Here is a 10143-nt window from a genome sequence, read left to right on the forward strand (position 1 = left end):
ACTGGTATTTGATTTAGCTGGGCGAGCTCATTGTTTGCACCCTGGCTGTTATGTCGGTATTCTAATCATCTTATTTATGCAGAGGAACATGCCTAGGGTTGTCTCCCCTAGCAGGGAACTTCTCCATGGAAAATATTGTGAAAAGGGAAAAAAAATAAAAAAATGATGGAATCTATTTTTCTGAATTTGTATTTATATCCCGATGATATTCATTTTTTATTTTTTTTTGTGATTGAATAATTTTTTTTTATTATATTCGAAATGGAAAGAAAACATGATGTCAAATTAAGGTCTGCTTGTGAAAAGTAGCTTTTGTTTCTACCAATTTTCCGAAGAACTACAAAAATATCATCTTGTTGATTTGTTTTCCAGTTTTCAGATGGAGAAACTTGATAAATAATAAATATATTTGTCTTTCAAGTGTTTATGCAAATGCTGAAATTTTGAAAATGATGTAAATCTTTTTAATTTTACTTCCGCAACTAAATAGGCTAGTTTCCCTCCTCTTTTCTTTTTTCCTTCTCTCCGCTTCCATTTGAAATGTATCTTGATGATGCCCTTTTAAATTAATCATTAAGATTTAACTAAATAAAGAGTTTGAAATTTGTATCAATTGGCATTTATCAGAAGTGTCCAAAATAAAGTGGGTCAGTTTTTATGTATTTTTTTTTTTTTTTTCTATCCACTGAATAGTTCACTAAACTTGTGCTGAAATAGGAGTAATTCCTTCCCAAGCGTTTTCAAAACTTGGGACTTATATTTGTAATATTAGTGGAGACTCAAATGTCAAATGTTCTTCATTGACTTTATGTTATTTATTCAAATTTAAGGTTTGAAATTCATACTTTTTTTATTAGATACTTAGATGGTGATTGATAGTATAAATTGACTTTAGATTAGTATGAATTTGAAAGGAATTTAATATAATTTTATATTGTTTTTTGTTTAAATTCACAAATTCAAATTCAAGCATTCAAATTTGTGCTCTCAAATGCAAAGTTAGTAAAATCATCTATTTATATCATTCAATAATATGTTATATTTTTGTGTTGAAATATGTTTTAAGTGTACCATGCTTGTGGAAAATATTGTATTATTATTTGTCTTGATTTGTAGAATGTTTATTCTTAGGAATGGACTAGTTTCAACATTTAGTTGCAATTAGTTATTCAAGAAATTATTTTGTTATTATAAAGCAAATAATAATGTAAAATATTTTATGAGTTCATAATTAGGAATAGACAAAAATTAACCTTTCCTAAATTTTATGGGATATTTATTTCTTTTTTATTACATCTTGAATGAAATAATTAGAGATATATAAGAAATAATTATTTTTTGAATTTTAAAATTTAAATTATATTCCACTTTATTGCAATGAATAGCTCTTGCCATTGAAGAGGCTAGCATATGTGCAAATGACATATGACCATAGGATGTGGAAAAGGACATTATGATAGAAAGATTTAAACTTGGAAAAATGCCTTCATAAAATTAACTCAAAAAATTACTAACCCTTTTATATACGTTGTTCATGAATTTAGGACCTTATTATCAGTGGGGTTGAAGCTGTCATGCATAACATGTTTTTATAAATTTTATTTATTTTATAAAATTATTTTTATAATTATTTATTAATAAGAATGAATTAATATTATTTTAAATTCAAACACAAATTAAGGTATTAGTAAAAAAAAAAATAATAACTTTTCATCAATCATTTAGAAAAGAAGAAACACCATAATTCAACTATGCTAAATGGATTTTCATGTTTTGAAATTACTTTATTTATCAACTTATTCATAGGGGTGGCAAAACGGATTAATAGATCGAGTTTGGGCGGATCATAAATGGATAGAGGTTAAATGTGTTTGGATTCAAATTAGTTCATTTACTAATGAGTGATTTACATATAAATCCAAACCTGTCCGTTTAATAAACGGGTCATATAAGTACCCATTTAAAAATATAAATTATTTATTTTAAATTTTTTAAAAACATTTCATAAAGTATCATAATTAAAAAAAAAACAGCACCCTTATTTTATTTATTAATATTTTAATAAAAAAAACATAAAATGGAGAAAATAGTATGATTTTAAGCCAAATTGGAGGAGAAGAGGGGGGGTTTGCCTGAATCAAAACATCGTTAAACAAATTCACATATAAACTCCAACAGACTACTCGAGGAAAATATGTCCATGATACTTTTTCCAACAGACACAATTTATCCCAATTTCACTATTGCTATGGGTACCTGAGATCATGCAAAATTGCTGAAATTAAACTCAAATGCGCGCATATTAAGTGCAATACATAAGATTTCATGCTAAAAAATGACGAATTCTACTTTTAGAACTGGAAGGAGTTATGACAAAAACAAAGCGGAAGGTTTCGAAGCAAAAGACTAGAGAGCTTGTGGGGGTAGTTGTAAAGAGATGCACGAGCATGAACTGCTCTTCTTAAGGCTGGCAATGCTGTGAAGCTTGTGGCCACTATGCTCAGTGTGCGTACTGCACCTAAGGGGCGTTCGCTGCAACAATACCGACAACTAGAAATTGTCGAATTGGTGATGGTCGCTGCTTGCGCTTAGACGTAGAGGGTTCGAGGAAGATCAGTGGCGGCTACGACAGTTGGGTTTTCGATCTTTGAATGAGACTGGAGCTAGTGGAATACACGAAGGCTAGGGGTGGAGGGTTCGACTTTGACTTTTCGAGGAAGATGAGCGGCGGCTGTGAATACGACGGTGGGGTTGCCGATCTTTGAATGAGACTGGCCACTGGAGCCGGTGGAATGCAAGAATGGCCGAATGAGGAAGGGCCCTCTACGGCTCTGCGTGTTGCGCTCGGATCTCCGCTTCAGTGCCAAATCTTAATCAATCGAGGGAGATAGTTGCGGGACTGTTAGAGAAAAGAGATGAAGATGGAAAAAACTCATATATATTGTAACGCCTGGCCCTTTATACAGCCCCGAAGTGCTACTACACCTGTATAATACACTTGTCTCTGATAAATATACCTATACAACTCGCCCTGAATAGGAACATACGATTGTTTCATACTGATTTGTAATCTCATGTACAGCGAAAAATATAAACATTAATATGGAAATCTAAAAGACATACCAGAGTTTCTAACTGTATTCTCACATACTATCGTGCTTGAAACATAACATGTTCTTACAATCCCCAGAAAGACATTCTGAATTAAGTCTATTACATATACAAAACACTTACGTAATCTAAACAATACGACACTCCAAGTCCCTTTAGTAACTAGGACCGACGTCCTTCAGGACTTTAAACAAAGGTTGTATGTTGGGATGAGACACTTCTCAGTATGGTGAAAGATATTACATCAGTGTGTGACAATACATATTCAAACCAGTAGAAAGTAGTTATATATATAGCATATTCTCAATACTGTAATATAGGGGATATATATATATATGGATATAATTCTTGCAATAGATAGTTTAGCATCATAATGAGCGAGAGTTCCTGAGGTTAGGGTAGGGTACAGGCTCATACACTGTACAATCCCTCCGCCTGGTACTCAAACCTGTGACTTTGCCCATTTTAGTTTTTACATCATGTATATGCATATTTAAAATGTCTTCTAGCTTAGAAACATCATAACTAATGCCAACACTACTCCTTGGCGCGGGTTATACGATCATAAATCCCTAAACAAGCCCTACCTTGTGCAAGCATTGTCAGTCATTATGGTTATTATAGTCCAACTGAATCCACCTAGTCCATTAATCCACCAGTGGCCACTGCTACCCAGCCGACTATCTCGATACCTACATTGAAAAATAGATGTGTGGTTGCACTGTATCCAGAATATAATAACAGAATTGCGCTTAAGCTTTTTAAGGCTTCATATAATGTTGAGCTTTTTAAGGCTCTCATAGTAACAAGCTGCGGTCCCAATATTATATATACAATTTATAATAAAACGAATTAACTTGTTTCAAATTCACAAATTACTTGTACAGTTCTAGTATTTTCACAAACTCATTCATTCACACGGTGGTATAAACCGACACACACTCTCGGTTTAACCCTTTTTTTTACATATAAAGCTCGGTTTATAACCGACACCTGTTTCCCATATTTTCATATAGCAAAATGGAACTTCAGTTCCCATAGTTCATATACGTGTATAACAGTTCAGTATATTCTATTTCATATCATATGCCACACTCATTTGATCAAAAATCTGCTATATATAATATATAACTCGAAAAATAACATTTAAATGGGAAACAAGGGGTTCAAGCATCTCCTATGTTAAGTTTAATGCAAATAACGAAGTTTTGAAAAGTTTTGAGATCATACGCCAAAACCCTCATTTTTACTAAAACCATAAAATTGTAAAACCGGCATTTTTACTTGGTGAAACTTTGCAAATAAGCAGTCAACACGTGCATATAAACATAAGCTAACTTTTTAGCTATTTAGTTTTCTAAAATGACTGATTTAAACAAATCTCCTTACCTATTTCCCCCGAACACTGAAACACAAACTATACGGCTCCAAAACAATGAACGAGTTCTCAGAACCTATAAACCAAAGAATAGTACCTCAACACAATCATATTTACTATAAATCTACCGAACTAAAAACAAACTTAGACCTTTACCTCGATTTCGGGATAAAACCCTGAAAATCCTCAAAATAAAGATCCAATATGCTATAATCGTAGAGGTTTTCCCCCTGATTCACGTAGGTTCGTTGGATCGTGGATTTGAGTGACAAACAACGGAGGATCGAAGAGAGAGAGTTCACCGGTTCTAGAGAGAGAGAGAGAGAGAGAGAGAGAGAGAGAGATTTGAGTTTTCTTAACCATGAAGCAATGAATAGATATTTATAATTTAGTTGAACCGGCCAAACTCATCGATGAAGTGGAGCGCTCGTCAACGAGCAGAAGAAGGGCGTTCGTTGACGATGGAGTTGGCCTCGTCGACAAGCCTGAGATTCCAAAATTCCCGAAATCTCTCGGTATCCACTTGTCGACGATCCTTTGAACCTCGCCGACAAGCCACACAAAAGACTTTGTCAACGAGGGAAAGAGCTTTGTTGACAAGCCTTGCTGTTTTCACCTTTTTAAATTCCTTCCCCTTTTCTTATTTGTTTAATTCACATTTCTCGGGTCAGGTCCGTAGAACCTCCCCTCCTTATAAGAATTTTGTCCTTGAAATTTGTTAACTATTTATAAACATAACTTTACACCTTATAACTCAGTTCTATAGAAGAGTTGGAAGACACCCACATAGCGGCTCCGGTCCAAGTTTATCATATACCCTCACATATGGTAGAGGAATACCATGGTTACAACGTGATGCTTCGGGAGATTATAATACACATACAAAACTCTCCGGAAGACCATATCTAAAATAATCTGAACCACTTATTCTATTATACATACATACATTCTTACTTACATATCTAACTCTAACTATCTCTAAATAACTAAGGGTACTTCTGGAAAATCTCTGACTCTAATTCCCATGAAACTTCCTCCACTGTGTGATTAAGCCATAGTACTTCACCAACAGTATTTCCTTAGTCCATAACTGCTGCACCTTCTAATCTAATATCTGTATCAGAACCTCTTTGTATGCTAATGCATCACTGATCTCCAAAGGTTCGTAACTCAACACGTGTGAAGGGTCTAGCACGTATTTCCTCAGCACTGACACGTGAAACACGTCATGAACTCTAGATAGTGCTGGGGGTAATGCCACTTGATAAGCAACTGGATCTACCCTTTCTAGGATCTCAAATGACCTAATGTACCGAGGGTTTAGTTTCCCCTTCTTCCCAAACCTCATTACTCCTTTCATCGGAGCAATCTTCAAGAATACCATATCTCCTGCCTCGAACTTTAGCTCTTGTCGGCGAGTATCTACATAACTCTTCTTCCAACTCTGAGCTTCCCTAATTCTCTTTCTAATCAGCTCAACCTTTACAGGGGTTTGCTAAATTAGTTCTGGTCCTAGTATCTGCCGCTCGCCTTCTTGATCCTAGTTCAACGGAGACCGACACCAATGACCATACAATGCCTCATATGGTGTCATCTCAATACTGGCCTGGTAGCTGTTATTATACGAAAATTTCACAAGCGGTATATACCATCTCCAACTGTCCCCAAAATCTAGTATACATGCCCGCAACATATCCTCTAATGTTTGAATAGTCCTCTCAAACTGTCCATCCGTTTGCGGGTGAAATGGCATACTGAATGTAAGTTGCGATCTCAAGGCATCCTATAGACTCTTCTAGAATCGAGAAGTAAAACATGGGTCTCGATATGAAATGATAGAAATTGGGATACCATGGAGTCGCACAATCTCCTACACATTTAACTTTGCCAGCCTATTCAAAGAATAGCCGACTTTGATTGGAATGAAATGTGCAGTCTTCATCATCTAATCAACTACAAACCATATAGCATTCAGCCCATGCACCTCCGTAGGTAACCCTGATACGAAATCTATCAAGATATGCTCCCATTTCCACTTGGGAATGTCAAGTGGCTAAAGGGGTCCTGCTGGCCTTTGGTGCTCTTCCTTGACTTGCTGACATATCAGGCACCGCTCTACGAAAAGGGCAATCTCTCTTTTCATGTTCAACCACCAAAAAGATTCCCTCAGATTTTTTTACATCTTCGTACTTCTTGGATGCACGGTGTAAAGCGAACGATGTGCCTCCTCCAGAATGACCCGTTTAATCTCGGCTTCATTTGGTACACAAACCCTAATGTGGAATCTTAATATCCTATCATCAGAGATATTGAAATCCAGATTTGAACCACTATGTACCCCTTCCACAACCTCTACCTGCCCTTCGTCCTCCTTCTGGGCTATTTTGATCTCCTTCTATAGGGTCGACTGTACCACCAAGCTAGCAAGAAGAGTCGGGTGATTTCCTTCCACAACCTCTAAGCCCAACCTTTTCCGGTCTATACAGATTTGATACTGAACTCCCACTGCTGAGACTGACGCATCAACAGACTTCCAATTCAAAGCATCAACTACCACATTTGCTTTTCCTGGATGATAGCTAATGGTACGGTCATAGTCCTTTATCAACTCAAGTCATCTACGCTGCCTCATATTCAACTCTTTCTAGGTGAAAATGTGCTTAAGACTTTTATGGCCAGTAAAAATCTTGCACCTTTCACCGTACAGGTAGTGCCTCTAGATTTTCAATGCAAACACTACCTCTACTAATTCCATATCATGTGTCAGGTAGTTCTTCTCGTACTCTTTGAGTTAATGAGAAGCATATGCAATCACTCTTCCCTACTGCATTAGAACACACTGAGACATTTCTTAGAGGCGTCACTGAAGATAACAAATCCACCATTCCCAGATGGAATGGTTATAACTGGAGTAGAAACCAACCGTTGTTTCAACTCCTCGAAACTCAGTTCGCACTTATCCATCCAATCATAGTTCACGTTCTTCCTCGTGAGTCGCGTCAATGGACCTGATAAACTAGAGAACCCTTCTACAAACTGTCGGTAGTATCCTGCAAAACCCAGAAAACTTCCGATCTCCTAAACATTCTTCGGTCTCACCCAGTCCACTACCACTTCTATTTTACTCGGATCCACTGATACCCTTTCTTTGGACACTACATGCACTAGAAACGTAATCTATTCCAGCCAGAACTCGCATTTCTTCAGTTGAGCATATAACCTCTTTTCCTTAAGCATTTGCAGTACCAATATCAGATGAACTTCATGTTTTGTAGTACTCCTAGAATACACTAGGATGTCATCTATAAATACCACGATGAACTGGTTTAAGTATTCGTGAAAGACCCTGTTCATTAGATCCATAAATATCGCAGGTGCATTCGTCAAATCGAAAGGCATAACCATAAATTCGTGGGTTCAAAAAGCTGTCTTCAGAACATCCTCCGCTTTCACCTTCAGCTGGTGATACCCAGATCGTAGATCGATCTTACAGAAGATCTGCGTGCCCTGTAGCTGGTCAAACAGATCATCAATCTTGGGTAGTGGGTATCTGTTCTTTTTCTCACCTTGTTAAGATCTCTATAGTTGATGCACATCCTCATCGACCCATCTTTTTTCTTTACAAATAACACCGTCTCCCTAGGGCGAAACACTCGGTCGAATGTACCCCTTATCTAGTAGCTCCTGAAGTTACTCCTTCAACTCTCTCAATTCTTCTAGTCATACGATATGGAGCTTTCGATATTGGCGCTGTACTTGTAACCAACTCTATAACAAACTCCACCTCTCGATTTAGAGGTAATCCTGGCAAGTCCTTTGGAAACACGTCTAGGAACTCGCACACTATAGGAATCCCCTCCAGTTTACGTTCTTCTTGCGGCGTGTCTTTCACAAATGTCAGGTACCCTTGGCATCCATCCGGGAGTAACCTCCTAACCTATATAGCTGAAAGGATCCATGGTGCTGAACGCACAAACGACCCTAAGAACTTGAATTCCTGCTCCCCTAGCGGTCTAAACACCACCTCTCTCCTATGGCAATCGATATTGGTATAACTGGTAGATAACCAGTCCATCCCTAATATAATATCAAAGTCATGCATGTCAAACACAATAAAACTGACTGGTAGTACCATCTCCTGAATTTCTACTAGAAAGTCACAGATTACTTTACTACATACGACTACAGATCCATATGGCGTAGCAACTACCAGCTCATAATTTAACTGTTGAATCTCTAATCCACGCAGTTTAACGAATCCCCGGGAGATAAAGGAATGTGTTGCACCTGAATCGAATAATATAACAGCTTTATGAGAAAGCATATAAATGGTACCTATGACTACATCACCAACATTCTCTACGTCGTTTGGAGTCAAGGAATACACCCTTGCCTTGGCTGTACCCCCTGTTGACCACCACGCTGCGCTTGCATACCTCCTCTGTATGGCTATTGTGGGGCTCCACTGTTCCCCTGCATAATACAATCTTTCACCTCATGTCCCAGCTTACCACACCGCCAACAAAGCCCTGTAGTCCTCCAACACTGCCCAGAGTGCCTCTTACCACACGTAGGGAAACCATGATAGGAAGTGGTGCTCTGAGATGTACCACTATTGTTCTTCTTCCAGTTGCCTTGCTTTATACTAGAAGAAGAACTGGGAGGCGCTGGCCTCTTCTTCGGAACCTGGACCTCTACGTCCTTTTGTAGGCTCTCCTCTACTATAGTGACTTTGTCTACCAGAGTAGCAAAGTCTTGCAACTACAAGATTGCTATCTGCCTCCGGATCTCCTTCTTCAGACCCCTCTAAAACTTTAAGGCCTTCATTGCCTCATCCGGTATCATGAACGGAGCAAATCAGAATAACTCCTGGAATTTGACGGCATACTGTTGAACTGTCAGCTGCCCCTATGTCAGATTCATAAATTCCTCCATCTTCATGTTTCTGACCGTGGACAAAAAGTACCATTCAAAGAATAATTCCTTAAACGGGCCCATGTCATCGCTACTGGTATCCGTCAATGCTCCTCCATCATCTTTACCGACACCCACCATCTCTTTGCCCCCCTGACAACTTGAACGTTGCAAAGGTTACTTTCTGCTTCTTTGTGAAATTCAGAACATCTAGTATCTTCTCGATCTCCTGGATCCAATTCTCAACTCGAATCAGATATGCACTTCCTACGAAAATAGAAGGCTTCAATCTAGTGAACTAGTCAATGGAGCATCCCATCTCAGCTGTGGGATGGTCCTGCCCTCTATTTGTTCGCACCACCTAAGCAATAAGCTATTATGCAAAATCCCGTAGTACACTTGTGGAGTCACTGCCAGCCTCATGGCCGGCTCTCTCGCTACTACTGCCTCCCACGTTGGCAATATTATCTCTGGACTCCATCCTAAAGAAGCAATTTAAGAAAATTGATTAGAAGCTTAATAACCTAAGCATCAGCTAATACTACAAGACTATAGACTCAGTTCCCTAAATCCACATTCCTAATATTGACGTACTCAGATAACTCAACATTCTCATTCTAACTCAAATTCCGCCCTTCTACTCAGAAACAAAACTGTCGATGAATTGTCGTGATTTTCTGAACCTTTCGATTGATCCAGAAAAATACAGAAGTTTGTCTATGGATTTCCGTCTCCTAGTA

Source organism: Malania oleifera, chromosome 1, assembly GCF_029873635.1.
Source record: "Malania oleifera isolate guangnan ecotype guangnan chromosome 1, ASM2987363v1, whole genome shotgun sequence".
NCBI lineage: Eukaryota > Viridiplantae > Streptophyta > Magnoliopsida > Santalales > Ximeniaceae > Malania > Malania oleifera.